General features: G+C 46.1%; 1 protein-coding gene across 1 annotated transcript in view; it reads right to left on the reverse strand.

The window, feature by feature from the left end:
- LOC147748518 (coiled-coil domain-containing protein 159-like) overlaps positions 1–20,398 on the reverse strand; it is a 402,735-nt gene that overhangs the window by 68,471 nt on the left and 313,866 nt on the right. The gene's annotated exons all lie outside the window — the stretch shown is intronic.

The raw sequence follows: 20,398 nt of genomic DNA on the forward strand, positions 1-20,398 counted from the left end.
GTCTCGCGAAAGGCCGCGCACCCATTGGACAAGGATTTTTGTAGTCACAGTGTTGATTGGTTACTGCAAGATAGAAGTCGCATTAGCATTGGAAGCACAAAGGTAAACAAAATTAATCAACAGGAGCTTGAGAGGGGTTTGGAAAGGTGTATGTGGTATCCTGAGTTCATACCTAATCCACAGAACTTAGGCTTCTATAAGGAACAGATTCTACGAGGTAGACCACGCATAATGTACGGAGTAAAGAGAAAAATGTCATTTGCCGATAAAATAAAGAATTTTTTTAAGACAGACAAGCCCATTAGAACGAGGGAGGGTGTGATCATTCCCCCGCCAAATACTCCTGCCTCCTTCATGATGTTTGAAAAAGGGTATCATACCTGTGTATGGTTAGAAAACTGGGTAAAGTATACTGCAGATGACGGAGTCCTAGCATTTCCTATTGATGGTACCTTTAATGGTAGGATCCTGTTTAACTTAAGAACCCGAATGAATGAATGGCATCCCCGACCTAGATTAACCCAGTACGAAGCACTAGAAGAATGGGAGATTGAGGCTCTGGAAAGAGATAGACCCCGGATGGACAAGGGAGTAAGCAAATGGTATCCAAAGGTCCAAAAAGAAACCAAAGAGCAGAAAATGAAACAGTGGAGACAGAATATGATGGTTGAGGGGTTGTTTCCAATGATGGGGGTACTCGAGCAAGAGAAAGGGAAATGTACTGAGAAAACACGCCACTTAATGACCGTGGGGGACTCAGAAGATGAACACCTAGAGGATTTGTTGATGAAAAATCCACCTCCCTATGTTGCAGAGTCAGAGCCTATGAGTCCAACGAACCCGTTTTCTAAATATCCCAGGTATCGAAGGGCCAGTGAGACAGACATAACTGGTACTGAAAGTAAAGCCAGTGAGGGTGATGGGTTTTGCAGACCTAGTACCGCGATTCCAAATTATCGCCCTTTTGGGGAAGACTGACCAAGTTTGGTCCTTCCGACTGCCCCAAATATCTATCCTACGTTGGTACCCCAAGTAATGCATGACAATTCTTCAGAAAGGGTTTTGCGTGAACGAGAAAAGGAAGCCCTGAATCGACAGCGGATTGAGTTGATTCAGACCATAGCTCAGATAAATCCCAGTCCGGATTCACTGACTATCCCAGTAACTATCGGTCCAGCCATACCCCTTTATGGGGATAGACTGGCTAGTCCAAGAACTCCAATCATAACTCCAATTATACCTACCCCTAGTATTCCTCCCCCAAGAAAAGAGCCGCTCATAGTCGATGATCAAGAAAGTGAATGTGAATCTGTAATCTCCCTAATGGATCTGCCTATCAGGGAAGCTGGAACCAGTGTACCAAGGGCAAGAACTCAGGCTAGGACAAAGGAGGTCCTGATCGAAACCACTTCAGGGGTCAGGAGTGCCACTGTAGTTTCTCCAGAAGAATTGGATAGATGGACCAAAGAGTTAGAAAAGGACATACCCCAACCGAAACCCTTAGAGATCTATAGACTAAGGATAGAAATAGAGGAACTAATGGCTGGTAATGTAGGATTGGACCGGTTAAACTCCTTTAGTGAAGACGAGTTACTGTTCATCAGCAAAAACCTTACCCGGAACACTAGATTGCTCCATGAGAGGTTGATGGACACTGCCGCAGACATGGGAATTGATGTTAGTCGTTCCAAAGTCCTTCAGAAACCCTACAGAGCAGATTTTTCTGACAAAGACTTAGAGAACATGAATGTGTCAGGAAAACAAACCCAGATAAAGGAATTGTTGAAGCTCCTACAGAAATGGGGGGATGTAGAGAAATGGAAAACCCGGTGGGCGAAGAAAAAGGAAGATAGTAGGGCTAAACCCATGACTTCAGAATACGTGCTGAAAGAAGTAGGTCCCACAGAAAAATTGTGTCCCATGAGAGAAGTACCTGGGGGAAAATATGTCCATGTCCCTTGGTCCCGACAAGATATTGTGTCATTTACTAATGACTTTCCAAAATTGCGGGAGAAACCAGTTGACTGGTATAGACAGGTTGAACGCTTCATAAAGGTTCAGAAATGCCTTCTGAAAGACCTGGATGGGTTTTATCGACATTGTGGTGCCTGTAGATTTTTCGACTGAGTGCAAAATTGAAATTAATTGGCCCAATGATGAATATGAGAGAGACGCCAAAACCGGAGCTCCCTCACCTGAAGTAATGAGGAAATATGATCAAGTCATACAATACCTGAAGAAAAAGGTCCCCGCAAAAGAAACTGATTGGACCCGGATAGATAGAACTACCCAAGAGCGCGATGAAACCGTCCACTCCTTTTATGAAAGGTTACTGCAGGTGTTCAAAACCTACAGTGGAATTGATAATGTGGACATGAAGGACATGACCCATTTCAGTTATAGATTCGTGCTAGGATTAAGACCTGAAATATCCCAGTGGATTCGAGATAATAAAATCAGTTGGCAGGGAAAGCCCATAGATGATGTCCTCAAGTATGCCAAGTACTGCGAGGATGAAATAGAAAACAAGAAGAAAGCCCTTAAGGAGAAGGTCATGTGGGCACAAGTGAAATTGGTGGAACAGCAAGAAAAACAGTTAAGTAAATTGACTAATAATAATAATGTCCAGAATTCCAATGCGGGGGGAGGAGGGAAACCCCGGGTTAAAATGAGTCGGGAGGAGGCTATGAAAAAATTCCCCTGCCACGGGTGCGGTCAGATAGGGCATTGGAGAGACGAGTGTCCACATTTGCAGGCTAGTAATGCCCCCGTAAATGGTTTAAATCCACAGGTGCAGAAAGAGGGGACACGAAATAACCAGCAACAGGTAAAGCTGCCTCCATTGCCTCGCGCTCCTAGACAGAATTATAAGAATCAGGGTCAGCAGAATGAAAGGGCCGAGGTATGGGAAGGAGAGAATGAGAGAAATGCAGCAATTCCGCAGTTTTTGTTAAAAGATTCCTTCCTCTGTGATGATCAAGATTGACGGGGCCTGAGGGGGGAGGACAAGGAGTGCGTACTTGGCGCCTCCTTACCGGTAGACCAGACTGGACCATACATTGAAGGAAAGGTTGAGGGAAAAGACGTCACCTTTTTGTTGGACACTGGTGCTACCCGTTCTACTGTGAGAACAGTGGATGTTCCTAACCTACCCCTCTCGGGAGAAGCAATCCAAGTAGTGGGTGTTTCAAATCAGATAATCAGTACTCCGGTAACTGAACCCATGGAGATTTCAATAGGGAATTTCAAGGAAATGCACAGATTTGTGGTCTGTGACTCCAGTCCCGTGAACCTGTTAGGACGAGATTTGTTGTGCAAAATGAACTGTACCATCTTTTGCACACCAAATGGTGTCGAGATTCAGAACCCAGATGAAGATGGCCTGTACAAATTGATGTTAGTAAGACCTGACACCGAAATTAGACCCTTGTCCATTGAAGACTTACCTAAAGAACTGCAGCTAAAAGTGGTACCTGAAGTATGGGATTTCACAGGAAGAGATGTAGGCTTAATGGCAAATGTAGATCCAGTTAAAATAGCAATAAAAACAAATGCTGTGTACCCAAGAACCAGACAGTATAAAATGAGTGCAGAAGTAAAGGCTGGAGTCGCAATTGAAGTAAACAGATTGCTCGAAGCAAACATCATACAGGAAGTAATGAGCAGTCCCTGTAATTCGCCCATAATTGGAATTAAAAAGCCTAGCGGAAAATACCGTAGTAGTATGGATCTGCGCAAGGTAAACCAAATTGTTGTACCTTGCTGTCCCATTGTGCCCTACGCCGCAGTGATACTGTATCAGATTCCTTGGAATGCGGAATGGTTCACTGTCATTGACCTGTGCCATGCATTCTTCTCCATCCCATTGCATCCTGAAAGCAAGTTCCTTTTTAGTTTTGAATTTGACAGCCATGTCTATGTCTGGAATCGTGTCCCCCAGGGGTACACCGAAAGTCCATCGATTTTCAACCAGATCCAAAAAAGATGCCTTGAATCTTTAGTACTGCCAAGAAAGTCTGTCCTGGTATAGTACATAGACGACCTTCTGGTGGCGTCTAAAAGTCAAACTGACTGTGTCACTGATACCATTGCCTTGCTGAATCACCTAGGAAAGGGAGGACATAAGGTATCACCAGACAAATTACAGTTCTGTAGGAACTCAGTGAAATATCTGGGGCACCAGATAGAGAAAGGGATCCGAAAAGTCACTACAGAAAGGATCAAGATAATTCAAACTATGGACCTACCCAGAACCCAGAAAGAAGTAAGAATGTTTCTGGGAGTTGTAGGCTACTGCAGACAATGGATTGTAGGATTCGCAGCTTTAGCCAAACCCCTGATAAAAATGACCAAGAAAGGAGTGGAAGATCCAGTTAGTTGGGACGAAGAAAGCATGTCCGCTTGGGTAAAATTGCGAAATTGTCTGTGCTCAGCTCCTGCATTAGGAATGCCTGATTATTCCAAGAACTTCGAACTGTTCTGTGACACAAGAGACAATTGTGCGCTCTCAGTCCTAACACAGGAGCATGGGCTGATCAGGCGTCCCGTGGCCTATTTTTCGGCCACTTTAGATCCAGTGGCTGCTGGATTACCCGGATGCCTGAAGGCAGTAGCTGCTACTTGCGCTAGTTTGGAACAGAGTGAGAATATTGTCATGGGACATCCTGTCACTGTATATGTTCCACATTCTGTTGTAATCTTACTGACCCGAACCAAGACCCAGTATCTCACCCCTAGTCGGCTGACTAAGTATGAGAGAATTCTAATAGGTGCTGAGAATGTAATGTCTTGCACCCTGCAACCCTGTTGCCTATTCCTCTGGATGTAGAAGCAGAGGGTGAAATGGAGCATAACTGCATAGATTTAACAGAATTCAGCACTAAGCCACGTCCTGATATCAAAGAAATAGCCTTACTCGATGAGGATATTACGATGTTTGTGGATGGCTCATGTTTGAGACATGAAGATGGAGGTTTAAGTGCTGCCTATGCCGTAGTCACATTGGCGACAACCCTGGAAGCATCTTACCTATGCGAAGTAAAATCTGCACAAGTAGCAGAACTAATCGCACTGACAAGAGCTTGTAAGCGGGGGAAAAACAAAAGAGTAACTGTTTATACCGACAGCCAGTACTGTTATGGGGTTGTTCATGACTTCGGCCAACTATGGTTACAAAGAGAATTCATGACTTCCTCCGGTACCCCTATCAGAAATGGAAAGGTGGTACAGAACTTACTGGAAGCAATTCAATTGCCCAAAGAATTGGCTGTGGTCAAGTGTGCGGCTCACAGATCTGGAAATGATGATGTGACAGCCGGAAATCGATACGCTGACCAAATTGCCCAGTTTTGTGCCAGACATAAAATGTCCCTCCAAATTGGATTATGGGGAGGAGGAAACAGCTGCCAACTGATGTTGTTTGAAAGTGTATCTACATGGGAGGAATTGAGAGACTTGCAACAGGCAACAGACAGGGAAGAAAAAGACAGATGGAGGACGAATGAATGCAGAATCAGGAATGATGGTGTGGTGGTTAACCAAACTGGTGTGCCTGTACTGCCAGACAGCCTGGTAGACCCAATGGTCAGAATCATACATGAACCCACACATATGGGGAGGGATGCAATGTGTCGTGTGTTTGAAAAGGTATTCTATAATTCAAAATTCAGGAACACAGCGGAAAAACTTTGTCAGAGCAGTCTAGTGTGCCAGCAATTCAACGCAGGAAAGAGGACCGTAGTAGAACAAAGTACAATTGGAAAGGCAGAAGGTCCCTTTGTCAGGATGCAGGCGGACTTTATCCAGTTGCCCATGTGCAAAGGATACAGATACGTCCTGGTCATAGTTTGCCTATTTTCTAGGTGGGTGGAGGCCTACCCAGCAAAGAAAGACGATGCCATAACTGTAGCCAAACTATTACTCAGGGAATTGATACCTAGGTTTGGAATTCCAGAGACTATTGAAACAGACCAAGGTGGGCACTTTTCAAACGATGTCCTAAAAGAACTCTGTAGAGCATTTAAGATGGAGCAAAGGCTGCACTGTGCATATCATCCAGAGGCTTCTGGAATAGTGGAACAAGTGAATGGTACCATCAAGTCCAGACTGGCGAAAATATGTGATTCCACCAAAATGAACTGGATAGAAGCTTTGCCCCTTGCGCTGATGAGTTTGAGAAGTATTCCGAACCGAAAAACAGGCCTGAGCCCGCATGAAGTGCTAACGGGAAGAGTGATGCGACAGGCATGGGTACCTGGACACAAACTGCTAAGTATTTCTGATGATTTGGTACTAGAATACTGCAAGCAGCTGGGTGACCAAGTGCGTTCTATCTCTCACCAGATTGGAGAGACTGCTGACGAATGGCCCAAGACTCCAGCACATAAACTGAGACCAGGTGATTGGGTGGTGTTAAAGAAACACACCCGGAAGAGTTGCCTTGGACCAAAGTGGGGAAAGCCAAGACAAGTGATCCTTGTCACCACAACTGCTGTAAAGTGTGCTGGCGTACCGAAGTGTATCCATGCCAGCCACACAAAGCGGGTAACCGGAGAAAACGCGACTGAAGCTGAAGGTAGTCCAGCTGAGGAGACTCCCGAGGAGGGTCCGGATCTCGCTGACATCAAACTACCGAGCACAAGTCAAGACGTTGATTGGTTCCCTGCCGACGACCAGGTTCTTGATCCAATACGAACCAGAAAATATTCTTACCTAGATAGTGAGTGGGATAGTGAAGGTGAGACAGAATTAGAGGACGAAGGTCAGGACATCGAGACTCACATCAAACCTGATCAGGAAAGAGGCCAAGTAGGGACAGATCAAGTCATCGACACTCCTCCTGAAACTCCAGAAACTGGAAAGGGTCAGATAGTGATTAAAGTTGAAGTTCATGCGGAAGAAAATCAAGGGATCGAAGTGCATGAACAGGAACAGATAGATATAGACAAACGTGTTCAGGAGGCAGAATCCAGATCGCCTGAAAGTAAAGAGCAAATACAACTCCAACCTGAACAAGGCCAGCTTAGAAACCAGGCAGAAGAAATAGATGAAAGACCTGGGACTAGTCAGACAGGAAGGGAAATAGACACTGCCGAAACAAAAGTGCCACAACAAAGTGAAAGCAAGAGAGTTCACGAGGAAGGTCAAGTTTCCTCGACCACTGAAAGCCACAAGAGTAAGGGTGAACCCCGATACATCAAAAGACTGAGACTCCGAATAAAAACAGTTGAAGAAAAACTAAAAGACCGAAAAAGGGCTGAAAGTGAAAGAAAAGAAGCCCGAGGCAAGTCTAACAGAAAAAGCACCAGAGTAAAGAAACAGAACAGGTTGTATCGGAGCCCTGAATGGACTTACTTGGTGTTGGAAGAAATTGACGAGCCCAACCACAGTGGCAAAAGTGACGAAGAGTCCATTGCTGATCAGAGTTCTGACGAAACCCTCCTTGAAACAAACCCAAGTGAGCCTCTGGTGTAAAGAGACAAAGAGGGGTCGAAAACCCATCTGTAAGCTATAATGTCTGATTCAAGTGTCAATGGAAGATCCAAATTTAGTTGTTGCAAAACCTGCTGTAAAATATGCTTATGTAGTGTAGCAATGTTGATAGTGATATGGATAGGACTAACAGTCTTTATACCCTTTATGATAAGTAAAGATCCTAACTTGTACCCTACTGAACCAGTGACGTTAGACTCAGAAGTTGTACAGACTGAAGAAACACCACGAAGTTTAGAAAAACGTGACAACACAGTTAGCCTGAGACACACACGACCTAAATTAGAAGCATCAGATGAGGGTGGACCACATTTTCACAACATGAAAAACAGGACACACTTAAATGTCTTTGCTAACCTTTTAGTGCACTATGTAGAAGCTATGGAAATAGAAGATTGTTATGTTTGCATGAAGCTACCCACTTCTGTAGCTGAGGGCGTGACATATCACCATTTACCCCTGACCTACGGAATTTCCTGTAGTATATTAGCAAGCTTATTCTATAGAAGCACTTTACAGTACTATTACTCAAATACTGACGTAATCTTTTCAGAACTTCCTGTTCGTGGAAACCTAAACCTTGTACATATTAGAAGTGAGGTGACCCGTTACATGGGAGAATATTTCCTGACTATAGGTGACATAGACTTAAATGAAGCTAGACAAGCTAATCTGACCTGTTCCTTGCAAGAGCAGGAAAAGATGTTTATAAAAATGGCAGAGAGAAGGAGGGAAAAGTTTCAGAAAAAGGCCACTGACGAAAAGGATAGAACCCCTAGGTGGGCAGAAAAGATGGAAAGCACCTCAGAAGGCGAAGCTGCTCCTGCTTTGTTGCTGGATTTTGAACGGAAAGGGAAACTCTGTCTTCATAGAGAAAAGACTAGTTATTATAACAATGTATTCATCGGTTCCAGCGAGTGTGAACATAACTACAAGGTAATTGGAGGTTGGGGTTTCAAAAATGGGTCAGAACCTGTGTTTCCCGGAATTTATTATATATGTGGGAACAAGGCTTATTTCAAATTGCCGTATCACTGGTATGGAAGCTGCTACTTTGGCATTGTTTTCCCGAAAATATACCATGTGAACAACGCTGCTGGAAGCAATGAAGATACTAATGGCTTAGCGCGTAGTAAACGTGAAAGTGTAGGAGAAATTGTAGGTGATATATTTAGTGCACTGATACCTGGAATGGGGGTAGTTCTAAATACTCACAGAATCTGCAAATTGTCTACAGTAGTGGATCGGTTATCAACTGACAATGCTGCTGGATTCCTGCTGGTCAATACTGAAATGGTTGCGATCAGATCAATGGTTTTACAGAATCGCCTTGCTCTTGACACCTTATTGGCAAAAGAGGGCGGAGTCTGCAGGATGCTGAAGGCGCAACATTGTTGCACCTACATACCTGACAAAAGTATCGAACTTAAGAAATATGTAAGGAACATAACTAATTTGGAAAAAGAACTCAAACCATTAGAGGTTGACAGTGCCTGGAAGAGACTGACTGATGGTCTCTCCTCTGTAGGTAGTTGGTTTTCTAACTTAGGTAAAAGTCTTCTGTGGAAAATACTGATGCCAATAGCTGGAATAGGTGTGGCTGTACTGATTATATTCATCTGCTGTAAATGTCAAAAATGCAAAAAGAAGTACACTGTGAATAAGAGAGGAGTGAAGAGAAATGTTGATGAGTTGGAATTAGAAGAATTAAGAAACCAGATTTATAAAAAGGCCAAAAATCATCACTCTCATAGAGAAGCTGAAAGAAAACTCAACAATAAATTTGTTGAAATAGAAATGAACAAATTGGAAGAATGAAGTTGGCATCTGTTTCCTGTATAGTGATGATAGTAAATATCATCAAAGAGGGGATTGATGGAGCAAGGATTCGCACGTAAAGCGACTTGCTCCTACTCAAGAACCTCGCCTAACTTGTAATACTATTAATTCAATCTGTTCGTCATTTATTTCGCCTTTTTCCCCAACACGCGGGTGTCCCTAGGAGGCTTGCCTATGTGTCTTTTCCGTAATAACAAAGCTTGCACTACTGAATGGCCGCTTCGCAGAAATCCAGTCTGCGCATGCGTCGGTCATACCCACGTGATGTGACGCACTCGCATTTTGGAGGGATATTGTTGCTCATGCGCATTGTCGCTGAAAATGGCCGCTTGTATTTAACCATGCTCTCTGCCAGCTACTGCTGCTTTTTGCATATCTGTCTTTTTCGCACTAACCTTAATGCTATAGATATTATAAAATAAGGGGTGCAGTGAAGCATTACCTGGTATACAGTGTATTCATTTTGTCTGTGTTTCTAATTTGTTTTCGCTTACTTTTCATGTATTACACATCCATGGGCCTGGGTCGGGAGATTGAATCCATTTTGAAGCATGTAAACTCCCCGCACACGTGATGAGGGAAAAACCCAACTGCGCAGAAGCAGAACTCAGCCAGCTGGCTCCTGAAGCAAGATGCGCCTGGGAACCTACCTAGGTCATGGGAGAAGATGCTGCTATCTACCTAACTTGTGCTACAATGTTTCTATATGCTGTACACTCTCATTGTTTTCCATATTCCTATGCCTGGGAACGTGAACGCAAGGGGCGGGTATGAAAAATTAAATATTCATTGTGGGAACGAAGAATTATAGGTGGTAACCATGACATAACCACCTTTCCTGACCAATCATAAGTTGGGAACTTGTCACTTGCAACATTTGTGGGTGGTCTAGGGGTCCCAAAAGAGTATAACTAGTCTAGTTTAGCTTAGAAAATTGTCCGACTTGTCCGAGTAGCAGACCTGTCACTGACCCTACGAACTTTATAGGTGATTGATACAGAGCGCTGCGGAGCACTTTGTCCACACTTTCCACAAACTCCAAGGGGTGGAAATAGTCCTAAGTGCTGGCGAAGCACTTTTGCTGGGAGATTCGAAAACCCAATCGGGGTTACTGGCGGATTCCGTGCAGAGAGGGGGTAACGCAGGCGTTGCATCCGAGGCTGCAGGTGTTGGTCGTGCCCTTTTGGTGAGCCCAGTCCTGACCCAAATCCTGAGGGGTATCCTGTCCTGACTGTCCGTGAGCTGTACCTGCTCACCTTCTGGTATTCCTGAATCCTTGAGGGTCCTTGTCCCCGAACTTGTCCCAACTGACCCGTGGCCAGGGTTAGTCTTCATTCCCGTCCTAGGTAAATATTTTATGTGGGTGTCCGTCTGACTATACTCTTACCTTTCCTCTTCTTAATAAAGCACTCTTGCCTGTGATATTGCCCTATCACCTTTAAGTAATTTATAGGCAGTTGTTTATTAGTGATGTTCCACTTCTCTCCCTACCTGTAGGATATTATTAAATTGTCATATTATTTTAGTGTGTTCCATTTTCCCTTCCCTTTAGTATGATTGCAGTGAACTTAGTAAGAATAGCATAAAGTTTAGAATAAGAATATTAGTGCACATGTTAGGTCTTTCTCACGTCCCTTGCCTTAGTTTAAATTTGTACTGAATGTAGTGTTCCCAATACTCTAATGGTACTTGCCCTAATTCATAGTTACATTGTGGCTTTAATCCTAATCATTGATGTACTGATTTGTATCTGCCTCATTATCCTGGCATATTCATTCTAAAAATTCTTTATATAAACTTTGAAAACCCATCCGGTGTCTGTGGTCATTATACATTACAAAGTGTGGATAAATGTACTAAGTGTATAAAAATTCTACTCCTTTTAGGAATCTTGTTGCCTGTCCACTGCTAGCTCCTGATCCATCAGGAGTAATGTGCCTGTGGTAAGTCAGGTACATGAATAGTAAGTGGCGTGAGAGTCACCCCCCGAATTACTCATAGTAGCGTGTGGAAAATCACCCGGTTCACGCAAAACACTGTCATTCGTATGCACGCCAGGGCCCAGTGCGTGGAAATTGGGAAAAAGGTGACCCGGGTGAACTGCGCGCTCTATCAGTGTGAGGGGGTGAGGGTGAGGGAGTGTGTGAGGGTGAGGGTGTGAGGGGGTGTGAGGGTGGGTGAGAGGGTGTGTTAGAGTGACAGGGTGTGTGAGGGTGAAAGGGTGTGTGAGGGTGAGAGGGTGGGTGTGTGAGGGTGAGAGGGTGAGTGAGGGTGAGGCTGAGGCGGTGTGAGGGTGAGGGTGTGAGAGAGGGTGAGGGGATGTGAGGGTGAGGGGATGTGAGGTTGAGGGGATATTAGGGTGAGGGGGTGTTAGGGTGAGAAGGGGTGAGAGGGTGTGTGAGGGTGAGGGTGTGTGAGGGTGAGTGTGTGTGAGGGTGAGGATGAGGGTGTGTGTTGGTGATGGGGTGTGAGAGTGAGGGGGTGTGAGGGTGAGGAGGTGTGTGAGAGTGAGGGGGTGTGAGGGTGAGGGGTGTGAGGGTGAGGGGGTATGAGAGTGAGGGGGTGAGGTTGAGGGAGTGTGAGAGGGTGTGAGGGTGAGGGGGTGTGAGGGTGAGTGGGTGTGAGGGTGAGGGTGTGTGAGAGTGAGGAGGGGTGTGAGGGTGTAGGGGGTGTGGGGTGTGAGGGTGTGAGGGTGAGGGGTGTGAGGGTGAGGGGGTGTGAGGGTGAGGGGGTGTGTCAGGGTGAGGGGATGTGTGAGGGTGTGAGGGTGTGTGAGGGTGAGGGGGTGTGAGGGTGAGGGTGGGTGAGAGGGTGTGTGAGGGTGAGGGTGAGAGAGCGAGTGAAGGTGAAAGGGTGTGTGAGGATGAGAGGGTGTGTGAGGGTGAGAGGGTGGTTGAGAGGGTGAGTGAGGGGGTGTAAGGGTGAGGGGTGTGAGGGTGAGGGGGTGTGAGGGTGAGGGGGTGTGTGAGGGTGAGGGGGTGTGAGGGTGAGGGTGTGTGAGGGTGAGGGGTTGTGAGGGTGAGGGTGGGTGAGAGGGTGAGTGAGGGTATGTGAGGGTGTGGGGGTGTGAGGGTGAGGGGGTGTGAGGGGATGTGAGGGTGAGGGGATGTGAGGGTGAGAGGGTGTGTGAGGGTGAGAGGGTGAATGAGGGTGAGAGGGTGAATGAGGGTGAGGGGGTGAGAGAGTGAGGGTGAGGAGGTGTGTGAGGGTGAGGGTGCATGAGGGTGAGGGGGTATGAGCGTGAGGAGGTGTGAGGGGGTGTGTGAGGGTGAGGGTGTGAGGTGGTGTGGAAGTGTGAGGGGGTGTGGGGGTGTTAGGGGGTGAGGGGGTGTGCGGGTGAAGGGGTGTGTGAGGGTGTGTAATGGTGAGGGTGAGGGGGTGTGAGGGTGGGTGAGAGGGTGTGTGAGGGTGAAAGGGTGTGTGAGGGTGGGTGAGGTGGGTTAGAGGGTGAGTGAGGGGATGTGAGGGTGAGGGGGTGTGAGGGTGAGGGTGTGTGTGGGTGAGGGGGTGTGTGGAGGTGTGAGGGGGTGAGGGTGAGGGGGTGTGAGGGTGAGGGTGTGTGTGAGGGTGTGTGAGGGTGAGGGTGTGTGAGGGTGAGGGGGTGTGAGGGTGAGGGGGGGTGAGGGTGAGGGTAGGTGAGAGTGAGGGTGAGGGGGTGTGAGGTTGAGGGTGTGAGGGAGGGTTAGGGGATGAGCATGGGTGAGGGTGAGAGGGTGAGGGTGTGAAGGTGTCAAGGTGAGTGTGGGTGTGTGAGGGTGGGTGAGGGTGTGATGGTGAGTGAGGGTGTGTGAAGGTGTGAGGGTGTGTGAGGTTGAGGAGGTGTGAGGGTGAGGGTCCGAAGTAAATGGTGCCAGGGCAGACATCATAAGACAGAGAGAAGAGACTGCATTGTGATTGGTCAGTTTCATAATCAGGAGGGGCAGAGTCAGCACAGTCTGCAAGGGATCAACGTGTCTAGAGGCAAAGCATAGCGGATGTAGCATTGCAGCTAGCAAGTCGAGTGTTTTCAAGCTGAGTGTCCCTAGAGAGATGGCAACACAGCAACAGCATTTGAGGAGCAAGGCTACTGTAAACAAGCACGGTAGGCTTTCACTTTCGCCCAAAAAAAAAAACCGAGAAAGGTGCAGAGAACGCCGAACAGAACACGGCTTCCCCGCGAAATGGATGCAAAAAACCCCAAGCTCTCGGCATTGCTGTGGCGGGGGGCAGGGGAGCGGGAGCGCATTCCTTTGAAGTCTGATGCCAAGGCTGAGACAATTGGTGAAGTGCGATGTGCACGCGGGGTGGCGGGGGAGCGGCAGCCTTTGAAGTCTGATGCTGAGGCACAGACAAATGGTGGTGTGTGAAGTGGCTGGCTCTGTGTACGCGCATAGCTCACATGAACTGTACGTGGTCCGCAAGCTAGGTAGACTTTTCTTTTTGCCTTACTATAATCTCGCCAATATTTATCCCTGCGGGATATAATAGGCGAGACCTAAAAAGGACAAAGATAGCGAAAATGTGAACTCCTACAGACCTATAAGTCTTTTATATGCTGATTATAAAATTTTTACAAAACTCCTCGCCAATAGACTAAATAAAATGGTGGGTTCACTTATAGGGACAGATCAGTTTGGTTTCATAGCAGGCAGACAGCTTTACACCAATACAAATTTTTTATTAGAAGCACTTGACTTTTTTTATACGAATAAGATTAAAGCTCAGGTCTGGTTTTTAGATGCTGAAAAAGCATTCGACCTAGTCTCTTGGAGGTGTCTTTTTACGATTTTAGAAAAGTTCGGTTTCCCAAATGAGTTTATATTTTTATTATAACAGCTCTATAAGAACTCTCAGGTGCAAACTAGCAATTGCAGTTAGGGAAAAAAAACTCATACGGTCCATATTCAAGGGATGACAAACATAAAGCTCTACGCCAACGATATTGTTCTTTTTTTGGATTCAAAAACAGACATCCAGGTGGAAATTATGACGATATTTTCAGATTTTCAAGAGATAGGAGGCTACAAAATCAATAAGACCAAAACGGAAATCATATTATGCAATTGTGGTGTTCTTTATTAACAGAATTTAGACAGGTATACAATACTCACCCAAAGAGATATTTAGGGATCTACGTGACAGAGAGAGTAGTAGATCTTTTTTCCTTAAATTATACCCTGCTGCTGAAAAAGGTGAAATCTAAGCTAGCACGATGGAACCAGCTCACACTTTCAATAATAGGTCGAGTTGCATTAATCCAAATGTCTATTCTTCCTCTATTCAATTTCCTTTTTAGCGCAGATCCATGTGTAATACAGGCTGCTTTTTAAAAAGCGATAGATAGTATGCTTTCCTCTTTTTTATGGGCAAATAAGATTCCAAGACTGGCACTCAGCACTGTAAGCTATCCTGTGGTAGAAGGAGGACTGTATCTTACAAATATGAGAAATTATTATTATGCGACATTTGCACATTACAGTTTTAGATTTTTCTTTTCAGATCTTCAAGAGGTAGATCATTTTTGTATGAAAAATATCTTAAGGGAATATAATATCACTGATCCCACAAGAGTTACCAAGTACCCTAAGAAAGTACGTTATAGGATCCTTCAATGGGTACTTAAGCAAAAATCACAGCTCTTAGCATATTACTGCATCCCAGGAGTTAATAAATCGACTAGACTTTCGAATATATACACAGGGGAAAGATGCATTTTAGAGACCAGCATCCTAAGGCTGTGGGAAGGAAATGGGTATGCTCAGATCTAGGATTTTGCAAGAGGTAACTGCTGGAAATCTTGGGTAGAGATAGAAAGGGGGCTTCAACACTCTAATAAAATTTCGGAATGGTCATTTATTAGATTAAAACCCATGTTGGAGAAATTAGATAATAAAAATCTTGCCTACAAAACTAAGCTCTGAATTCCCCGATACAACAGAAAATCATCATCTAGGTTAAGATATTTAATGAGAATAAACCACTTTCAATATATGAAAAAGCTAGGGATAGATGGAAGAAAAGGGAAGATATACAAGTCTCTATATCAACCTGGAATAGAATTAATACATTTAATGCAGTTATATTTAAAGGTGCGAAGTTTAAACATATGCAATATCACTCGAAATGGTTGATCTATAGGATGCCCTCCTTTCTCCATAAGATATACCCACAAATTTAAACCAGGTGTTTCCGCTGTGCAAAGGAGGGTGGAGGCACATGGATGCATATTATTTGGGAGTGTCCAAACATTCGTAGTCTGTGGGAGGAAATCGAGATATATCTTAGATCCACATTGGACCCCCTTATCTCAATTGATTAATCTATTGCAGCTTTGGGTTCCTCTACACCGAAGAATGTTTATTTATTGCAGCAATAATAGCAAGATCCTTAATCTTACAACACTGAAGAACAGAGAAGGTGCCTACCTTCCATGTATGGAATTCCATAAAAGCCAACAATTAGAAAAAAAAATATGCATTAAGATCAGGCGCAATAGGAAAGTATGAGAAATATTGCAGTTTATTCAGATATAGGATAGGGATTTAGACCTATTGGTTATCCAATATTATTAAGGGGAAGACATGAAGGGAACAAGTTGAAACGTACGAGTTACTTACCTTCGGTAACAATGTATCTGGTAGAGACGATTCTAGGCGCAGATTCCTTAAGGTAGAATTATCCCCAGGCGTCAATAGGTCAATTCACAAAATCATCATCTGGAGTGAGTCGCAATTCAGTCTACCTCATCTGTATTCAGGCAGTAGGTCACGAGTTGTGACTCACTCTGATTGGGTGCCATCACAGGGAGGATGGCCTGCTGGGATCAGCAGACCATTTTGTCTGTGACAGCATTTTAATTAAGTACCTTTAAAAAAAAAGGTGTAACCCATTTTCCTTAAAGGAAGCGTGTCTGGATATAAGAAAAAAATGTACTTTAAAAAAAAGTTTATGACTGGCAGTGGTCCCCAGGACCACTACCCACTCCCAAATATTTATTGTTTTCATTTTCATGTTCTCAATACTATGTATCATAGGCTTGTGACCGCAGCTTAGGTTAAAAATCTTTGATGGGTTACTTACCCCTCAAAGGAGGCAGTAACTATTTTCAAACGGATGGGGTCCCTATGGGAATGGGTCACCACCTCCTTTGAGCAGCTGGTAATCTACCAATAGTTTGCAACCAAAATTACTGTCATAAAGCTATTGCTAAATAGCATTTTGAATCGCTATTTGGAAGGGATGCCTTAAACACTCCCTTTCAAAAGTGTGCTTAACAAAGCATTTCCATACCCATTTTGTGATTCAAAAACCTGTTAGCGAATCAGAAAATGGGTTTAGTGTTTTAAAAAAGGCATTTAGTGATCGAAAACCATGTGATTTAGACAACTGCATGCCTAGCAACCACTAAATGGTTTTGTGCATCTAGCATACAGTTCAGATACCGAGAGGTTTGTAAGTATAGTTGTGTAACAGACGTGACAAGTTTATTAACGGTAGGACTGAAATGGCTTATAGAGAGGTTTATATTGGTAGGTATGTAACAGAGTTATGAAATAGAGAGGTTTATTACTAATACAACTGTAAGCGTTAAGAAACAGAGACATAAAGCTAAACCTGTGAATAATAGAACTGTAGCAGATGAATGATGCATATATGTAATACAGTTATGGCTATGATACCAAGAGTATAATGCTATATATATAACAAACCCTATGACTGAAACAGTTAGAAGTTAGAGGTTTATAGTTGGAGGTATGTAACAGAGTTACAATAAAAGGCATTAATGATGAAACTGCGCAGCCTGGCCTATACACAGGGGGACAAAGTGGGGAAACACCTGGCCAGACAGTTAAAGGACAAACGGGAGAGGGAATATATAGGGGGCATACGAGATAGTGCAGGGAACCTACAGCACAGGGATGAGGACAAGGCTGATCTCTTTGGGGAGTTCTATGCGTCCCTGTATACAGCGGACACCCCAGACGCGGACCGTCAGGGCGCCTTCTTGATGGACCTGCCCGTCCCACAGGTGTCCCCGGAGTGGAACGACATCCTCATAGCCCCTATCACCCTAGAAGAAGTCCTAGCGGCGATCAAATCCCTCAAGGCTCATAAAGCACCGGGGACAGATGGGTACACAGCAGTCTTCTATAAGACCTTTACCACCGAGATTGCGCCCCACCTGGTCCGCCTATTCAATTGCATGGCCACGGAGGGCAACTCAGCGGCCTCCATGTGCGAGGCGGTGATCTCGGTCATCCCCAAGCCAGGCAAGGACCCCTCCCACTGCGCCTCATATAGGCCCATTGCCCTCCTTAACGTGGACGCCAAACTTTACTCCTCTATACTGGCCAAGAGACTGGGCGACCTTATGCCCCTTATCATCCACCCGACCAGTCTGGCTTTATCAAAGGGAGGCAAACCCACGACAACACTAGGCGCATCATCCATTTAATAGAGAAGGCCAACAGATTCAAAATACCTGCAGTGTTGATCGGTCTGGACGCTGAAAAAGCGTTCGACCGTGTGGATTGGTGCTTCTTGTGGTCCACTTTGCAGAGGTTTGGATTCTCCCCTCAATTTGTTACTATGCTCCAGGCCAACTATAGACACCCGCGCTCTAGGGTCTCGATCAATGGGGTGCAATCGACCCCCTTTGGTCACTCCAGGGGGACGAGGCAGGGTTGTCCTCTGTCCCCCTTACTCTTCGCCCTCAGCATAGAACCCCTGGCTATAGAGATCCGGGAGCATCAGGGGATAGAGGGTCTACCCTTCACTGGTGAGGCCCACAAAATCTCGCTCTTCGTGGATGATGTCCTCCTCTCTCTGTCCAATCCGCTGGGTTCCCTCCCACATTTACAGGAGGTGCTCGCCTCCTTTGAGGGGGTAGCAGGCTTTAGGGTTAACCTGACCAAATCCTCCATTCTCAACCTAACTCTTCCTCCGGCTGAGGCCTCGCAGCTTCGAGCGCTATCTCCACTCAGCTGGGCACCCTCTTTGTTACAGTATCTGGGGGTCCAACTGACTCCCAAGATCAATCAACTATATGCGGCCAATTTCCCTGAGCTTCTCACCCGGCTCCAACGGGAACTCTTCCGTTGGAAGCCGCTCTTTCTCTCCTGGTTGGGTCGCATACACGCCATCAAAATGACCCTCCTACCTAAACTACTCTATTTATTCCAAGCACTCCCTATAGAGCTGGAGGACGCGTCTCAAGACCATGATCCTGAAGTTTGTGTGGCAGGGGGGAAGGGCACGTTTCTCCTTCTACATGCTAAGGCGTCCGCAGCGAGAGGGGGGGCGGGGCTTCCAGACCTTTGCCTCTACTATAAGGCAGCTCAATTGCGCATCCTGGTTGAATGAGCACAGATGGAATCGGAAAAACACTGGCTCCATATGGACCGCAGCGTAGCGGGCGGAACCATCTGGGATCTGATATGGCGCGCTAAGAAAGACAGACCCCTCAATGCGTACATCAGCACCCCGACACGCACTACCCTAAAAGTGTGGGACACTGTGGCTGAGAGGGAGGGCTGGACGTCCTTCCCATCGCCGCTCACCCAGATCCACTTCACCTCTTCCTTTCCTCCGGCGCTCCGTGAGGGGCCGTTTGATTCCTGGAGGACGGGGGGCTGTCTCGCACTCACGCACCTGTTCCACAACTACGACCCACTTACTTTTGACATTTGCAGAAGGGACTATGGGGTGGGAGACAGGGAGCGTTACCATCATGCACAACTCCTTCATTGGGCCCTAGGTCCATAGGTTAGGGATGGTGCCACCAGACCTCTTACCACGCTCGAGTTATTCCTGCTCAAGGCCAAGTCTATGAAGGGGCAATCTCGGCACTGTACAAGCTCCTACTCTCTACAGAGACTGCACCACAGCCACGCTATATGTCATGGTGGGAAGGTTTGGCGCAGCGGGACATTGTGGAGGAGGAGTGGAAACACCTTTGGGCAGATATCTTTCGCTTTAATCGCTCCACGAAACTGAGGGAGGCACACATAAAGGTAATGGCAGACTGGTACTTATACCCAGCTAGACTGGCTAAGATCTTCCCGGGGACATCTGATAGGTGCTGGAGGGAGTGTGGACTACTGGGTGACTTCCAACACATATGGTGGGACTGCCCCTCCATTAGGCCGTTCTGGGAAGAGATCCTCGCTCAGATAAAATCCATTTTAGGATACCCGGTCCCGACCACGATGGCAGAAGCACTTTTGGGTCTTCGGGACCCCCTGTTAGAACACCAAACCAGGGCAGATAAAAGGATTATGTGGATATGCTTGGGGGCTGCTAAACTAGCCATTGCAAAGGCTTGGAAACAAAGGGAGGCGCCAGCGATGTCACTGTGGCACTCCCGCCTCTGGCAACTGCTCAGCCTGGAACGCATGTCCGACATCTCCCGTGAGGACTTTAAGAACTTCGAGTATCGCTGGGGGCCACTGGTCTCGTTCCTCTCTAAGGGCCTCCCCTCTGCGGTATGCCCCTCTACAATCAGGGCCCTGCACTTGTTCCAGTTTTAGAAACAGTACACAGACCTCAAGGGATGACGCAATACTGTATGGCACTTTCACCACTGGGGGGGTGGGAGAGGGCGTTTGGGGGGGGGAGGGAAGTTGAGGGTCCTGGGGTTTCTGGGTTGCGGGTAAAATGTCCACCTTTAGCGGTCCTGGCGCTCTGGGAACGCGACAAGGGCAAAGGCTCTCACTGGTATGGATGGAGCTTCGAGGTTAGGAGGGCCTGTCATACACAAGAGTATTGTGATGGGCCATGGCACTGGGAGACTCTTACTTCTGGACTTTGCTGAGACTCGACCCTGGCAGCCCGAGCGATGAATGTTATAGACTTACTGTGCATGGACCAGTGGTGTCTTGAGTCGTGGTTAATTATTGACCCCTTAACCTGGCCATACTGTGAATGCAATGCTCCTTGTCTTATGGGCCCCTGCGTGGGCATGTTGGCGGTTTGTGGCCTGCTTTTTTTTCGAATGTGGACAACAATAAAATCTGTTTACAAAAAAAAAGGCATTAATGACATGATTCTAACAGAGTTATGCTATAAAAGTCAGACTCGATCATGTGGA

This window comes from Lissotriton vulgaris, chromosome 1_1 (genome assembly GCF_964263255.1).
Source record: "Lissotriton vulgaris chromosome 1_1, aLisVul1.2, whole genome shotgun sequence".
Lineage (NCBI taxonomy): Eukaryota > Metazoa > Chordata > Amphibia > Caudata > Salamandridae > Lissotriton > Lissotriton vulgaris.